Consider the following 16,199-nt stretch of genomic DNA (forward strand, 5'->3'; position numbering starts at 1 on the left):
CTTGCCAGGCAGGCGCTTTGCCGCTGAGCTAAATCCCAAGCCCCTGGATTTCTAAGAATACTTTTAGATTCATTTTGAGAATTTTGTCAAAACAACAGGAGTCCACAGAATGCATGATGAAGCTGAAAAGTGCTTCTCTGTCCCTCTATCCATTCCAACCTGCTTCAGGTGTGTGTGTGTGTGTGTGTGTGTGTATAGATCTTCTCCGCCCTTTGGATGAAATATTTGGTAGGTTCCATGATATCCCCAGTAACTCTCAGAAAATTAGTACCTTTAGTCACAAAGCAAATTCCTGTTTTAAATCCTGTAATGGCAAAACTTTACACTGCATATCAGATTAAGGCTTCTCCCTTCCTCCAGCCTGGCTGCTCTGACTGGAAGCCTTCAGGAGCAGGCAGGAGAACAACTTTCTTCTTATATTGAATTTCTTCTTGTCTGCCTTCCCCATTCTGCTGCCTATGCTTCTTCCAAGGTTGAGAGGGAGAGTCAAGAGAGGGGAGAGACAGAAAATACTATGGTCTGCTTCCAGGTTTTCTGGTTTTGGTGGTTGTTTAAGGCTGTTTTACAAAGGGGTGTTTTATGAGTCTCTGAAACTCATCCTACCGGGTTCCTGGAAGTAAACTTCCGGTGACATGCATGATGTATTTTCTGTCCTCCCGCTGACTATTTTATTCTTTCCTCCATCTCAGGACATGCAGTAGTCCATCTGCTTCACAAGTGAGAGAGTCACATCACCCTTTCATGCAGTTTCCTTGAGCAAGATTTAGAATGGCTTCAGTTTTCTCCTCTGTATGGCCAACATTTCGTCATGAGAAACACACCTGCTTGCCTTTACCCTTGTTTTGTCCCTATCATTTACTGCACAAAGCTTTCTTTTTCAGCTGCCATCGGTCACTTCAGCTATTTTCTCTCATGTAGATTCTTTCTCCGTGTGGTTCAGTTACGAGATCACTGGGTCCCTAACCTCAGGGAGACAAGCCATGCTCCTCCCTCTAACTTGAGGCAAGCAGAGAGCAGCTTCCCCTCTTTACTCCCGGGCAGTGGGAGGAAAATGTCATAGCTCTTAGACACCTTCTCTGGAGACAGGATTCTTTTTTTTGTTTGTTTGTTTTGGTTTTTCTCTGGTACCGGGAACCAAACTCACGACCTTGCGCTTGCCAGGCAGGCACTTTTGCCACTGAGCTAAATCCCCAGCCCCTGGAGACAGGATTCTTAATGGGTTCTTCAATCTCCAACTTTTTAAGGCTTCGTTACCTCTTGGGTTAAGGGTCACAAAATTGGCTTTAGCTGCTTTTGCATGTCAGGTAGGGGGAATACACTACTACTTCACTTTGAAAATGGGGATGTCTTTTATCAGCGTTCTTTTTTAGGCTCCAGAAGCTAAGTTGGAAATGGCATAATTTTAAGATGCTGGTAATTAAAGTAGACCCAAGGTTAGACATTTATGGTCATATTCATATTTTCTGCTCATTGTGTATGAATTTAGTAAAACTGTGTTACAAAAACTATTAAAACCCATTAACAGATGGGCAGTCTGGGTCCCGAGTCTATCTGTATGTCTTATTTTGTAAACAAGTTAGGTTGCATAAGTAAAAGTGTTACCTTACAGAAAATGATGACAAATACAAACTGATTTAAAAATTAATTACAATGATTTCTGTGCTCAACAAGTTGAACAGAATTCTAACACAGACTCTGCATAATGCTACACAGAAACAAAAATGAATGAGAACCCTTTTCCAAGTAGAATGGGCAGGACAGGCATGTAAGGGGGAAATGGGGCTTGTCAGTGCCCAGGCCGGGAAAATGCTGCACAGTTGCATGTATAGGGCTGGAAACCAAAGAAAGTTTTGGCTTAGAGGTTAGAGTTGGAATAGCTGCATGATGCTTTTCAAAAGGAAAGGCTACAACCAAGAAAGAAAAATGTTTTTTGGCTTTTTCTCAGAATGATTTATATATACAAGGTGCAACCAAGAATCAGATTGGAATTTATTGTACATTTTCCTTTAAAATAACCAAGGGAGGTCTCTTAGGTCAGTTGGCCATAGCCTGTTTAGATCACAATACTATAGAGCACAGTAATAAAGAAACTCTATATAATTTTTTAGTAGTTTCAAGAGTAAGAAACCTCATTTGTCTTCTATTCCGCAGCTCTCCAAACCATCTCTCCTTGCCCTGGCTCCAAAAGTGGGGCTGGTCCTCGTTCATGGAAAAGAAGCAGGCAGTGAAAGGTTGGGTGGATTGGATCCATCTGGGAACGTGAAACTTGTTAAACCTCAACATTTGTATGACAGAAGGTATCTTTCTGGGTCAATCTCTTCCCTGTTCTTACTGAGGAAACGTAACCACCACCTGGAGGGAGCAGACCAGCAGGGCTGGTCGGGGGAGCTGTGTGGGAGTGCGGATGTAGGGTGCTTGTATATGCATGGGGTTGTGGGGGTGCTCAGGACCAGCCAGGCTATGTTCTTTTGTCTTTCAAATCCCTCAGAGAGTTTTTAGATCTAATGGATTTTCTCCACAGATGCACATAGACAGGTTTTGCATAAACTTTCAGAGTGCTTCTGGACCTCTGGAAACCCATCCATGGACCTCTTTTTTTATATTGTAAAAATAAAACACTCAATATGTTCTCATAGAAGAAAGCTTATATAACCGCATCCAAGGGAAAAGTACACGAGGAGTGTAAAGGACAAAAATTTAAATATATATGTGTCTAAGACATACAGATAAGAGCATGGAAAAATAGGAGTGGCTCCTAGAAAAAGTGCTGGAGGGAAAAGATGAATCTATACAATGCACAAATTTGAGAGAAATATTGTGGAGGAAAACAGACCCACTTTTAAATGAAGGGAGCAAAATGAATAAAACTGACTTCTCACTGAGTTTTGTCTCTAATGAGACACATAAAGAATTAGAATTTATCCAGCTAGATAGTACTAGAGATGTCACAAGAATAGCCATGTCCATGGAGAGTAAAGAATAATTTTAAAAAGTCAACAATTCCAATTAAGAGGTCTGAATAGTAGATTTAAAAATTTGGTCACCATTGTTACAGAAGACTAAGAATTATTTTGGAAAATTGCCAGAGGGTGGTTAATTGCAATTTGTATAAAATAATTACATTCTCTGGTGATAAATATATACATACCATGTTTATGTTCTACAAGGGCTGAATTGTTCAATTTAAATCTTTCTTATAGAAAACTCTATAAGATACACATATGACCCATACCAAATTAATGTAGGCATTTGACACTTCTCTTTGTACTGTGGTAGTCATAATAAAGAAAGAAAACTTTAAGGGGTGCAAGAAATGGGCTATTGAAGGATTACTGCCCATGGATTTATGGGAGACATCAGATTTGTTCAAAAGGAACATTAAGCTGTGATAAACTTGGAAAAGAAACATAACCAAGTATACTTGGCATCTCTGGAAGATACTTTCAATACACTGAAACATATATTTTAAAACATGTATGATATTGAAATCCAGAATGATGTTGAGAGTTAATTTCACAGGCATGTATGATGTGAATGATTTATCAGAATCTGAATATTTTGGTGAGATATTTACAAATTAAACATTGAGGAGTATCAAGAGGGGAAGTGGTAGTGGCGTTTACCAAACAGGATACCCAGGTGTAGGTGGTACAGTCCATGGGGAAGTATATGGTGAAGCAGATAATGACAAGGCTGATATTTAATAGGGGTAAATCTGATGGTATATCTGATATCTTTCATTATTTTGCCTATGAGTTGGATAGAATAAACAAATGTGTTTCTAGTCTGTTGTAAGACGAAAAGTCTAGTCACAATCTGAAAATTCCTAAATATCAGAGTTTGGTGTTTAAAGCAACATATCCTGATAATTTTCAAACAAGATGAGATAGATTAGAAATGCTTATTTCTAATGCCAACTGTCCAAACCCAGACTAGAAAAATCTGCCAAGTGATTTACTTCCTACTCTCTAATGCTATTTTTAATGTTTTAGTTTTTCTAAACACAATGTGATAATTATATTGAATGTCAATAAGAAAACTCTTAATATAATAATGAGGAAAATTGGACTTTTTGAAGTAGCTATACACATGGAATTAGTCAATTTTGAGTTCAAGTATTGTACCTGGGTAATTCCATATAGTAAATTTTTCCCTAAACATTCTAAAATGTTTTCACAATTCTATGGGTGTGATAAGAAATAAAATGTATCAAACTGGCCTTGAAAATATATATCTAGTAAACAAGTTACTACATCTCACAGCATTTGACAAATTGAAGTTTTAAGTATAGCTGTCAGTTAAAAATGACTCCCATGTTTGATAATTCATATTTAATATAAAATGCTTACCATATTAGACAACAGTTGAAGACCCTGGTTCTTAAAAATCTTCAGGTGTTCAATTTTTGAGCTTAAAAAAGTTCAATGATTTAATTAAGCTGTTTTGATTCTTTTTAAAGTAGAATGATTTCACCAAAAACTTGGGAAATAGTTTTAATCCATGTAGCAGTAAAAGATCCTTTCTGTTGAAGTTGAAATACTACTTGTCACATATGAAAAAGTGAAATTGCTCCAGTGCAGCCTAACCAGTGAACACTTTTCTCTTCTTTTTTGGCTTCTTGTCTAATGAAATACAGAATCAGAACAGAACTGCACAAAATCCAGAAAAAGCACAAAGCATACTATGCTTCCTCAGAGGGAACCTGATGCTTCCATTGCTTACTGCATGGCAGCGACCTCCTCTTTTGCTGTTTCCATCCAATGATTTTCCCCAAAGAGCCTTAAAAATATAGTTTTTGTGGAGGCATGTGTAAATGGTACGAACAGTGAAAATGTATTAATAGACAATATTGCAAGACAATCTCAGATTGACTGATGGAAAGGGGCTCCTTTTCAGCTTTCAGCCAACCTGTTGCTGTTTCCTGTTCTGCAATAATTCAAGTGGGAACTTTCAAACTTTCTTGCAACTAAGCATTTACAATGTCTTCTGCAAACATTAGTAATATCTGTTGTGAATACCCCTCAAAACGGAGAACCTTCTTCTTCCTCTAACTATGCACATGTGTTTTTTTTTCTTATAGAGAGGAGAAGGATCTCTTAACAAGATTTCTAAAAACCCTGCAAATTCTTTTCATGGTGTTCCTTTTCTACTTTAGAGTAAGGGAGATGATGAATTTGGAACTTTTATCTGAAACTTTGTACCAGCTTTGCCCTGGACAAGTCTACTCATCTTCCCTGCTATTGGTCCGACTGCAGGACTTTCATTTACAGAACCAAATGTGCAAGAATGGATCCTTGGAATCACTCTGGCGGCCAAATCATCTCCTCAGTCCCAGCCACACTTGCACCTTGCCAGTGATGGGGACAAAATGGTGGACCCCCAAGAGAGACTGAGAAGGGGAAAAATGAAGGGAAAAAAATTTCAGTCAGGTGAGCCGACTTCATAGTTCTCCTGAAAGACTCGCCAAAACACAAGAGATGTAAGCAGAAATGGAATACTTCACCAGTCCAGAAATAGAACCACAGAGTAGAAATGTAAAAGGCTCAGTGTAAATAGTATATGCAGCAAAGGATCCAAAGTATCCTTATGTGAAAGGAATTATTGTCTAGGAGTGGCAAGAGCAATTTAACCCATGAAAGCAATGTGTAAAATCCCTTAAGAAATCCTTTTCTATTTCCAGTGACCTTCTGACGCTCCATTTCTGTCTTGGTTCATGTCTGTGTTCGTTCCTTCCCTTGCCCCTTCTCTCTCTCTGACTCTGTCTCTGTCTCTGTCTGTTACACACACACACACACACACACACACACACACACACACACACACACGTTCTTTCTCTCATTTGGTAGATAAAGCAAGAAATACAGGAGAAAATATAATGAGAAAGGAAAGTACTTAAAAGTTTAAGGGGAAAATCTTAAATAGAAAAACAAAAACATTTTTCTTTTTCTGGATTGTGACATATTTTGGTGCTGAGGAAAACAATTTTACTTCTTACCTTGGCATTTTGCCTTGTTAATACAAAATAGCACCCCTCGGAGAATCCAGTTTCTCCTTCAGACTCTCATTAATCACCGAGCAGGAGCCCTGCTTGCAGTCTGTGGATGTAGTCGCTGGTATTCCTGATTTTACAGAGAAAGACAAGAAAGAAAAAGAAACTATAGGAATGTGTGGTCCTAGTCAAACAGCAGTTAAAAAATTTATGTCAGCCTTCGAGTAGAGTTTAGGGCATACATACGATCAAATCTGAGCTGTCAGTCAAATGTTTATTTTATAAGAGAGTAACCTAAAATACTTGTACTCACCCAGATGTAGGCTCTGCTCTTTGCACTACCAAAAGGCCAGCATTAGTCTGTCAACGGGATACTTGAAAATACAAGCGATCAGTTGCAACACTTAGTCATGCTTAAAGCCAATTTGATATCATGGGTAATGCTAATGATAACAAACTGAGTTTGAGAAAGGCTGAATTTCAGTGATTTCTGTTCCGCTTGAAATAGCAGAAGGAGGTAAATTCTTTTCCTGTATGATAGTTTGATTTAAACATTACAGGTTCAGATGTCTGTGTGTGTCTTTTTGTGTTGGAACCAGAACAGTTTCCCCGCTAAGTCTGACCTTGCTTCTTCCCTTTTGGTGTTTGGGAAGGGGTGGGAGATGAATAAGAACACTAGAACAAAAGGAGGATTTGTAAGCTGAGGGGAGAGGGACAGGGGAGGCAATAAAGTCTGAATGGGGGGGAGAAGCAGGTGAGTGGATTTAAAACTGTGGATTCCTCTCCAGCCTCCTTCTCCCACCATCACCACCCACATGAAACAACACCAATCCGCCTAGCAGAGCTAGAGAAAACTCAGATCCCCAAACCCAAAACCCAGAGAGGTCACAGAACGCTGTGTGGCTTATGTGTATTAGGAATGACCTGAATTCTGGGTCCTGAACAAGTCAGAAAAGCTCCTGTAACCCACAATTCTTTACATAAAATTCCTTGGCAGTTGCTACTACAAATCTTCTAGTCTTTTCCTCTCTCCGAGAAATAATACTATAAATGCAACTGCTGTCAATCATGGAAGGCGGCTTCAAGGTTATGCCAGGTCAGATCTGGAAACCCAAGGATCTGTGAGTGAGGTGTTGATGGCAGGGTGGGTGGCAAATGTGAATGGAGAGAGCTAGAAATTTACAAGCTGCTGTCACAGAGAGATCAGGGCTAAAAGAAGGCATAAGTTTGAAAGAGAAAAGCAGAATGAAGGAAGATTAGGAACTACAGCACCAAAATGGGCTGTGGTTTTATTACAGAAATATTCACGAATTTAAAGACACACAACTAAAACAGGTTTAAATTTACCGTAAATATAATCGGTCCTTATACTGTGACCCAATGATATTCTGCCTTCCTACAGAACGTCTTCACTATCTCATGCAGCCTGCCAGTGTCTCTGTTATCTCTCTTTTCTCAGATTTGACCACAAGTTTTTTGACTATTTTCCATTTCTCTGTTTGCAGTAAGGTTCCCGCTCATCTCTACAGATTGCCCCTTAGTTCAGTAAGCTAAAATATATGTCTTTGACAAGAAAAAATAAACTAAAGAACAAATAAAAGTAGAAAAAGAAGAGATGAGGTAAATCATCTTTTTAGGGTCTTCTGGCCTTTCCACATGTATCTTTTCCTGATTCCACCAGGGTTCCCCCAGATGCTCAGGGAGCCACCATCCATGACTGAACCTGATTTTCCAGCCACTCATTTCTATATTACCATCATGTTTTGACAAATTGATAAGCTTATGCTCACCCTTTCAATATGCTTTCATGAATAAGATGATTGTTATGCTTGACACATTTACAAAATACAAATACTAATAATTTTGCAAAGAGTGAAAATATTTTTAATAATTGAAAATGTTCATCGCTACTATTCTTTTGGCATGGAGCAGTCACTGGGTTATTCTATGGCAGCTGAGGATGGGTGTGTGTATTGAGTCAGTTTGATATTTCTATTTTTAGCATAGCATGTACCTCAACAGAATGGCTTAACATTCAGTAACTGAATGGCAGAATTGTCAACCAGACCCTTCCACATCAAACTACTAGAGTAGCTCCATTTTTAGAAAATTTGAAGTGTTAAAAATTTAATTTGCATAATTAAATCTAATCAGTCATCCTTCAGGACTAAAATATGTAATATCAGTAATACAATGAAAAAACACTAACATCTGTATAAACCAACATTAATATTCTTCTGCAGTTTCAAATAACATAATAATCACTCTATATAAAATGTACAACAGATTATTTCTGTTATGCTTTTGAAATTAAATTTTGAATTAAATGCCACTGTGAAAATATAAAGTTTAGAACTGGTGGTGCACGCCTGTAATCCCAGCACTTGGGAGGCTGAGGCAGGTGGATCATTGCGAGTTCGAGACCAGCCTAGGCTACAAAGTGAGCCCAAGGCCAGCCTGAACTGTGCAGCGAGACCCTGTTTCAGAAAAAGACAAAAAAAAAAAAAAAAGAACTGACTTACTACTTTCTTTTAAGTTGACTTAATCTTAGTAGCAATGTAGAAGTCTAAAAGCTATTATTAACAAAGGTGCAGGTATCACCAACTGAAGATCAGGAGGCATCTTCCTAGAGCCAAATATAATTCATAAAATATCTGGTAAAAGAATAATTGAAAAATGGATAAGTTATAATGAAATATTTTAAGCCTATATAGGGTGTGATCAAAACTATGGTGTAATTGTAAATTTTTAAAAAATCACCAGTAAAAGACTTTGGCATTAATCACCCTCAGAATACCCGCCTCTCTTCAAACACATTCTATTGTTCCTGCCCCCTTCTGAAGCAGTTCTGGAAGTTCTCTTTTGAGTCTTTAGTTGCGCTATTGTAGCCGCCTCTATGTCCTGAATCAACTTGAAATACTCTTTGTTTGTGATTATTTTGATGTGGGAAAGAGCCAGGCATCACATGAGGTCAGATCTGATGAGTAAGGTAGAAGAAGACACCCGAAATATTTTTATGAGCCAGGCTTTCTGTCAGATGGCACGTGGCATCAACATTTACCATATTTTTAACTGCATCTCATAAATATTCCCATGAACAAGGACCTCCACAACTATTTTGGAAAGTGGCAAGAACAGCAGGCTAAGTGCATCTAAAATGCGGGGCAGGATTTCAGTGGGGACTAAAGGCAATGTGTCCTTTACTATAACACATTGTAAACATTTCAACACTCACTGTAGTTTTTGATCAGTCCTTGCATATTCTGTGAGTTCTGAGAATGATATTTTGTTTGTTTGTTTGTTGTACTGGAGTGGAAGAAAATTATAGCTCAGTGTGATGATTTGCACCAAACATCTCAGATCTGCCCTTTCCTCTGAGCTTCTGTGGCCAAACATTTTGGGATGTTTTCTGATGGTGATTTGTCAGTATGACTTGGGGGTGATATGGCCTTTAGAGAGTGATGCTAGTGGGTTCTGATTCGCATCTTCTGCTTTTTTATTCTTGCTCTATCCACGTTCCTTGGGCCCATTCATTCACAACCTTGGCTTGAAGACCAGTAATTCCCAAATGAGTGTTCTCTAGCACAGCTCTCATTCTTGACGGTCAGAACTGAAGGTCTGCTGGACCATTCTGCGTGGATCTTCTATGGCCACTCAGAATCGGCACATCGCCAACAAAGCTCAGGAGCTTCTTTCTCTGTACTCTCTACCTCATGCTCCGGGTTCACTTCCTATGGACAGTACATTATCCATCCTAGGGCAAGAGATGAAGCACAGTCCTTCCAGCTTTTTTATCTCTCAGCACCTGCAGCCAACCCACCACCTGCTTCCACCTGTTCTCCCTCCTAAACATCTCTGGTGCTCCCCTTACTATCACCCCCCTTCAGGTCCCCATCATCCCTCTCCTGGATTACTGCACTGTTTTTCTAATGAATCTTCTTGCTTCATTCAGTTTATTTTTCAGTGTGAATCTGCCCTGATTTCCCTGTTGATGCTCTTGTGCTCTCCTCAATGAGGTATACTCAGTCCTTCAGGATTTGACTCCTGACTGCTTCCCCCATCTACTCGCTCTTCTCTGTTATACTTGTGCTATTAACTAAGCCTCCTGAACTTTGTACTTTCAAGTCCTCAAGTGGAGTACATCTTCTGTCTTTGTTCTTGTGTGAATTCTTTTTCTCAACCACGGGGAGGCTCTTTTGTGTTGTAGCCATACACATGGGCGCTGAAAAGGGAATGCTTGCCCTGAACCCTGGCAACATTTCCCCCTCTTTAGCCTTCCTAGGGCCTTAGGAATGGAAGTGGTGGTGATGATGATGGTGATGGTGATGGTGATGGTGGTAGGACAAAGACTTGCTTTTCAGTGTTATTATGGATAGTTAGTGAGTGGGATCGAGCAAGCACACAGTAAATATTAATGACTATTTTTCAACTAATTGGTGACTATTTTTCAACTAATTGCATATCGTTTTCTGGAAATCCTTCTCTGAGCCCATGCATTTGCTTCTGTTCACGTTTTTCCATAGCACCCTGCATGTATACTTGTGGTCACGGTTATCATACTGCATGGCAACTGACTCTCTATGGCAACTGTCTCTTCCCTGATGACAAATACCTTGAGATCAGGGTTTTATTGTGCTCACTTGTGGTAGAATGACAACTGGTGGTCAATTTATAACCCCCAGCTGGACTGAGTAAGCATGGTGCTGGGTGTGGGAGGCCCACCTGGGGACTGTTGCCAGCAGCATCAGAGGTAGAACTTGAGAAGGAGAAAGAGGTTTCTGGGAGCTGAGAGAAGCTGTAAGGAGTTGTTGGTTGTTTCTGAGGATCTCATCATGCTGGCTTTCCTGATGAACTTGTCTGTTTTCATCCTCGAAGGAGCTCGGGACCTCATTGGCACTGAGAATGGCTTCGGTTCACTTTGGGGATCGTTCTTTGGGTGATTATTATGAATAATCATATAAAATATATGTCCTGTATTATATTGTTTCACCTTGCACAATAACCCCAAAATGAACAGATCACCAATACCTTCTCAGCTTCTTGCATTTGGCTCACAATAAATGCTAATAAATATTTCTTAAGGGAAACCAGATCATTGTAATTAATCACCACAGACAACTCAGTTTTCACAGAACATATCTTTGCTGAGATCTGAAGGAAAGCATGAGATATAATAACTCTGTATTTACATATTCTGACATGACAATGTATTTTAAGGAAACATTTGTATTTAGCTGGGTGTTAGATTGAATTGGGAACATACACAGTTGGGCTTCTCTTCTGTAAACAACCAAAAACATAAAGAGACCATTTTAAATGGTTTCCTTAGTATAGTCAAAGTCAGCCTGAGGTAACTGCCATATGATTAGTATTCTCAGTGTTTCCAACCCTTTAGAGGACTTAACAGAGAAGAAGGGAAAGTGGAAAAGAGCACATATTTCCCAAAATGTGAGAGAAGTTGAAAGCCCCTGAACTTAAGCGGGCAGCAAACATTTGGTTATGAGGAAGAAGGAGAAGGCTCACCTATATAAAATCAGACTCTGCATGTTTCTATCTTGCTCTTTTCAAGACCAGTCTGGAGGGTCTGTCATTCTATCAATCTTTATTTCTGTTTCCATTTGTCTTCCTGTGCCTGCTACTCCTACTCTTCCCACCGCTGTCAGTCCGTCCTCTTCCAAAATTTCCAAAGCTATTGGTAGGAAAAAGATTGCTGTAAGATAATTTCTATTGTGCATGTACTTTAGGCATGTAAAATAAAAATATTCCTGGAAATAGTATTTTAAAATCGTTCATTCTTTTTTTTCCTGTTCTAATTGAAGTCAGAATGGGAAGTACATGTCTAAGAACAAAGACAATTCATTTTGTGCAAAATTGAGCAAATATTTTTTTCTCTTAGAGGACATAATACCAAGATAAAATTTGTATTATTAGTGGAAGGGCCAAAGGAGGAGGCATTTTGAAGGTAGAATTCGTATTTTCACTATTAATCATCTCTATTATTTTCTGTTAAGTGGACCCTGATAATCGCAAGGCGCATGTATTTTAGGGCAGAGAGAAGTATATCTAAATTGGTTAGTTGCAATCAGGTAAGTTGCTAGTAAATTTAAGAACATGGGAGAGATAGCTGAGATACAATGCAGAAATTCACAAAAGAGAAAGGAAAACACTGCAACATATCTACAGGCTTGTGACCACAGGTCAGAAGCAAGTCAAGTCACCACGAGCAGAATCAAGGTCCTAGGGAAGCACTCACTGTCCCGGAGCCACCCTAATTGCTTTGCAACGAGTCACCATCTCTTACATATTCTCTTTCTCTTTCATTTCGTAAAATTGCAAACACAGTGAAAAGGAGAGAACACAGTGTAAGTCACCTCCAGCAGCTACGACTCGGCTTCAACAACAGTAACTTCGATGAGGTACATGCATATATGACCAGTCAGGGTCTTGGCACGAAAAGATGATGTCATGAAAGTATGAGCAGGGTCTGGGCACTCAACAAGAGAGAATAAAGGGCCCTGATTTCGGTGAAGACTGCTACAGTCGCTGGGTGGACACAGGTGCCCAATCAGGTGGGCACAGGAGGGGGTGGCAGTTATGGCAACCCAGAAGAGCTGTCTGTCTGGACCAGTGACTTTTGCAAAAAGACTTCTTTAACCCTGACCACCTGGCAAGGAGAGATTCTGACACATGCTACAACATAGATGGGACTTGAGAGTGCTACACTAAGTGAAATAAGCCAGTCACAAAAACGCAGCCCTCCACCGCTCTTTTTACATTAGGTACCTACAGTAGTCAAATTCACAGTGACAGAAAGCAGAAGCGTGGTTGCCTGGGTCAGAGAGAGAGAGAGAGAGAGAAGTGGGTGTTTCTAAGAGGCCACAAAGCAAGAATCCCAGAACTATGGGTGGCTGAGGGAAGAGGATTGCAGCCCAGACTGGGTGATTTACTGGCCTAGTAAAACCTTGTATAAAAATGGGCTGCAATGCAGCTCAGTGTGAAGGTCTGGGGTTCACACTCCAGTACTGAAAAAGAAACACAATGATAAGGAAAAGACAAAACAAAAAAAGGGCTATAGATGCTCAGTTTAGCAAGATGAAAAGAGTTCTGGAAATTGGTTGCACAGTGTGAATGTATTTAACTCTACTGAACTGCAACTATCAAAGGGTTAATATAGTGTTATTGGCTGAATTATGTCCTTTCAACTTTCATGTGCTACAATGCTGCAGCTAAAAATGCCTCTGTGTTTGGGGAAGGGCCTTTCCAGAGGTGGTTAAGTTAAGATGAGGTTGTTGAGTTAGGCCCTACTCCAATCAGGTGGGTGCCAGAAGAGGAAATTTAGACACATGGAGAGCACCAAAATAAAAGACCATGTGTGCACACCGTGAGAAGGTTGCAGACAATAAGCTAAGCATAGAGGCCCCAGGAGAAACCAAACCAACTTGTACCGTGAGCTTAAACTTCTGAATTCTAGAACTGTGAGAAACAAATTTATTTTTGAGGCTACCCAGTCTGCGTTATGTATTATAGCAATCCTTGCACACTAATACAGATGGTTAGTTTTGTTATGCGTATTTGACCACAACTGAACAAGCTATGTGTGTGGAGCAATAGTCTACCTAGTTTTATCTGGGGAGAAAGTCTGAGAAGTTTGTGAAGCAACAAATGATGAAATAGTGAAGAGAGAAATTGTATCCTGCCTAAAACATTTTGACCGTGGCCATATATTTAGACATCTTGAGGACTAAAGACCTGTTGTGTTGGTTTCTCGGTTTGATGGAAGTCAGTGTAGACAATAAGATAAATATTTATGTGCCTTACAAACCGTATTTAATGTGGTCATGCTTGGAAGAAAGCTTTTAAAAGGGCAATGTGGATTCTTGAAACTTATCCAATATACAGGTGTGGAATAACCATGACAATCAACCAATTTATTAGTAAATCTTTATTGCTTAGTATAGTGTTGAGTGGATAGATATTGACCATGTAGCTAAATATTATTTTTCCCATTTTACAGATGAGGACATCAAACTTCAAAAATATTAACCTGCTTAAGTTCTTATATCTCATAACACATGCAGTTCACATATAACTGAGCTTTAAGCAAGGGAAAAACACATATAGATTTAAAAAGAATTATAACTTTTATTTCACTCAGTAGATCAAAGATATTAACTCAACAGTAGTCAGTGTAAAAAAATATTAATGTGGTAATTTATATTCCTTTTATTTTGGTTCTAAGCTTTCAGAATTTGCTATGTATTTTATATTTTTAGCACATGTCAGTTTTGACTGCTATATTTCACAGAAAGCATATATAATTTTAAAATCTGGCTGCTGTGGGAACTGAGCAATGGCCACTCATGGGTTTGAATGAGTCTCCTGAAAGATCTTGAGTTGGAAACTTAATCCCCAAAGTTGAGCACTAGTGTATTTGGAGGTGAGGTTCAGGAATGTGATTAGGATTTGATGAGGTCGTGAGGCTGTGGATGCCCTTGATGCATTAGTGACTTTACAGGCAGAGGGCGAGATCTGAGCTGGTGCACTTGTCCTCTCTCACTGGGCAATGCTCTCTGACACAGCGTGATACATCAAGAAGGTGCCCTGCAGATGCCAGTACTATGACTTCCCAGCCTCAAAAATCATGAACCAAATATAATTCTATTCTTCATGAATTATCCAGTCTCACGTGTTCAGCGATGCAGCAGAAAACAGGTGAAGAGGAGCAGGTTAAATTAAGAAATTACTTTCTGCACTTTCTGTACACATTGGAAGTCTTCCTGTTCATGTGAAAAGTGGGAACTGGGGAAAACCATAAAACCTTGACAAAATTACATGTGGGTTCCTAAAACTTATCCAATAGTACAAGTACCAAATAGCCAAACTGTGGTAGGGTTTTGAATTTGGTCACAAAAAGTCTTTTAAATGAGCTTTATGGAAGTGTAATTTGATGGTAAATGCTATCTATCTGTTTATCTATCTATCTACCTATCTATCTATCTATGTATCATCTATCTATCATACTGGGAATTGAACTCAGGGCCTTCACAGTGAGCTATATCTCCAGCCCTTTTTATTTTTATTATTTTTCAGTTTTGAGCCAGGGTCTGCCAAGTTGCTAAGATTCCCAGGTTGGGCTTGAATTTGTAATTCTTCTGCCTCAGCCTCCCAGAATGCTGAGTATAAGTTTGTATCACCATCTCTGGCCAGTGTACTCATCTTAAATGTAGAATTACCTTGGCCTGGTGCAGCATGCCTATTATCCTAGTACTCAAGACACTGAGGCAGAAGAATCACCATGAGTTCAAGGGCAACCTGAGCTACATAGTGAATTCAAGGCCATAGTGAGTTCATTCAAAAACTTGTCCCAAAATAACAACAAAAATATAGAATTAGATGAGTTTGGATAAAGATATACACCTACAAATCACGACCAAGATCAAAATACAGAATTTTTTCATCCCTTCCAGATTAACCAATATCTTCAGAAAAATAGAACCAATGGAATATGCATTTATATGTTAAGGAACTGACTCGCACACTTAAGGAGGCTGGGAAGGCTCAATATTTGCAGTCCATGGAACATAGGGCATCAGTTCTGGTCTGAGGGCTGGGCTGGAGAAACTCACATCCCTGTAAAACAGCGAGAAAGGCAGAATTCCCACTAGTCAGCCTTTCTGTTCAATTCAGGCCTTCAGTTGACTGGATGAAGGCCACCTACATTGAGGAGGAAAGTCTACTGTACTCGTCTACTGCCTATAGTGCTAATTTCACCCAGAAACACTTGCATACCTCTTCACAGCCACTGGTCAAATGTCTGGGCCCCAATGGCCCACTGACGTTAAAGTTAACCATTGCAGAGCCCTAAATTTTTATCACTTATTATATCAGCCTCTATTCTATTTTTTTTTACCACTAATACCTCCACTCCACGAAAGTAGTGATTTGCTTTCTGTTACTGTAGTGGTGTGATCAAACAATACCATGAATATTTAGATGTTTCTCCCCAAATATTTGTTACAGTAAATGACACATTGTCACTTAGCCCCCTCAAAATATTCCCTCTTACCTCACACACGCTTATTGTACTTGCCACATTCTGAAGCAGTTCTAGAACTCTTCTTTTCTAAGTGTCTTTAGTTGCACTCTCCTGGCTGTTTGAGGACTTGCATGGATTTGAAATATTTCCCTTTCATGGTCATTCTGATTTCAA

At 39.4% G+C, this 16,199-nt stretch overlaps 2 long non-coding RNA genes across 2 annotated transcripts in view; one reads left to right on the forward strand and one right to left on the reverse strand.

Moving 5' to 3' along the window:
* The window catches only part of LOC106148236, a 12,727-nt gene extending 7,184 nt beyond the window's left edge, over positions 1–5,543 (forward strand). The window contains exons 2-3 of the long non-coding RNA XR_001233496.1: positions 2,152–2,297; positions 5,256–5,543. This is a non-coding gene — a long non-coding RNA (uncharacterized LOC106148236). The remainder of the gene's footprint in view (positions 1–2,151; positions 2,298–5,255) is intronic.
* A 461-nt stretch (positions 5,544–6,004) lies between these two features.
* LOC102024113 lies at positions 6,005–15,993 on the reverse strand. The gene is made up of 4 exons (XR_260571.1): positions 15,909–15,993; positions 15,527–15,619; positions 11,513–11,678; positions 6,005–6,119 (listed from the first exon to the last, which is right to left on the reverse strand). It is a non-coding gene; the product is annotated as an uncharacterized LOC102024113 (long non-coding RNA).
* Positions 15,994–16,199: the final 206 nt, after the last annotated feature.

The sequence above is a fragment of the Chinchilla lanigera genome, unplaced genomic scaffold, assembly GCF_000276665.1.
Source record: "Chinchilla lanigera isolate Chin_1 unplaced genomic scaffold, ChiLan1.0 scaffold00017, whole genome shotgun sequence".
Classification (NCBI taxonomy): Eukaryota; Metazoa; Chordata; class Mammalia; order Rodentia; family Chinchillidae; genus Chinchilla; species Chinchilla lanigera.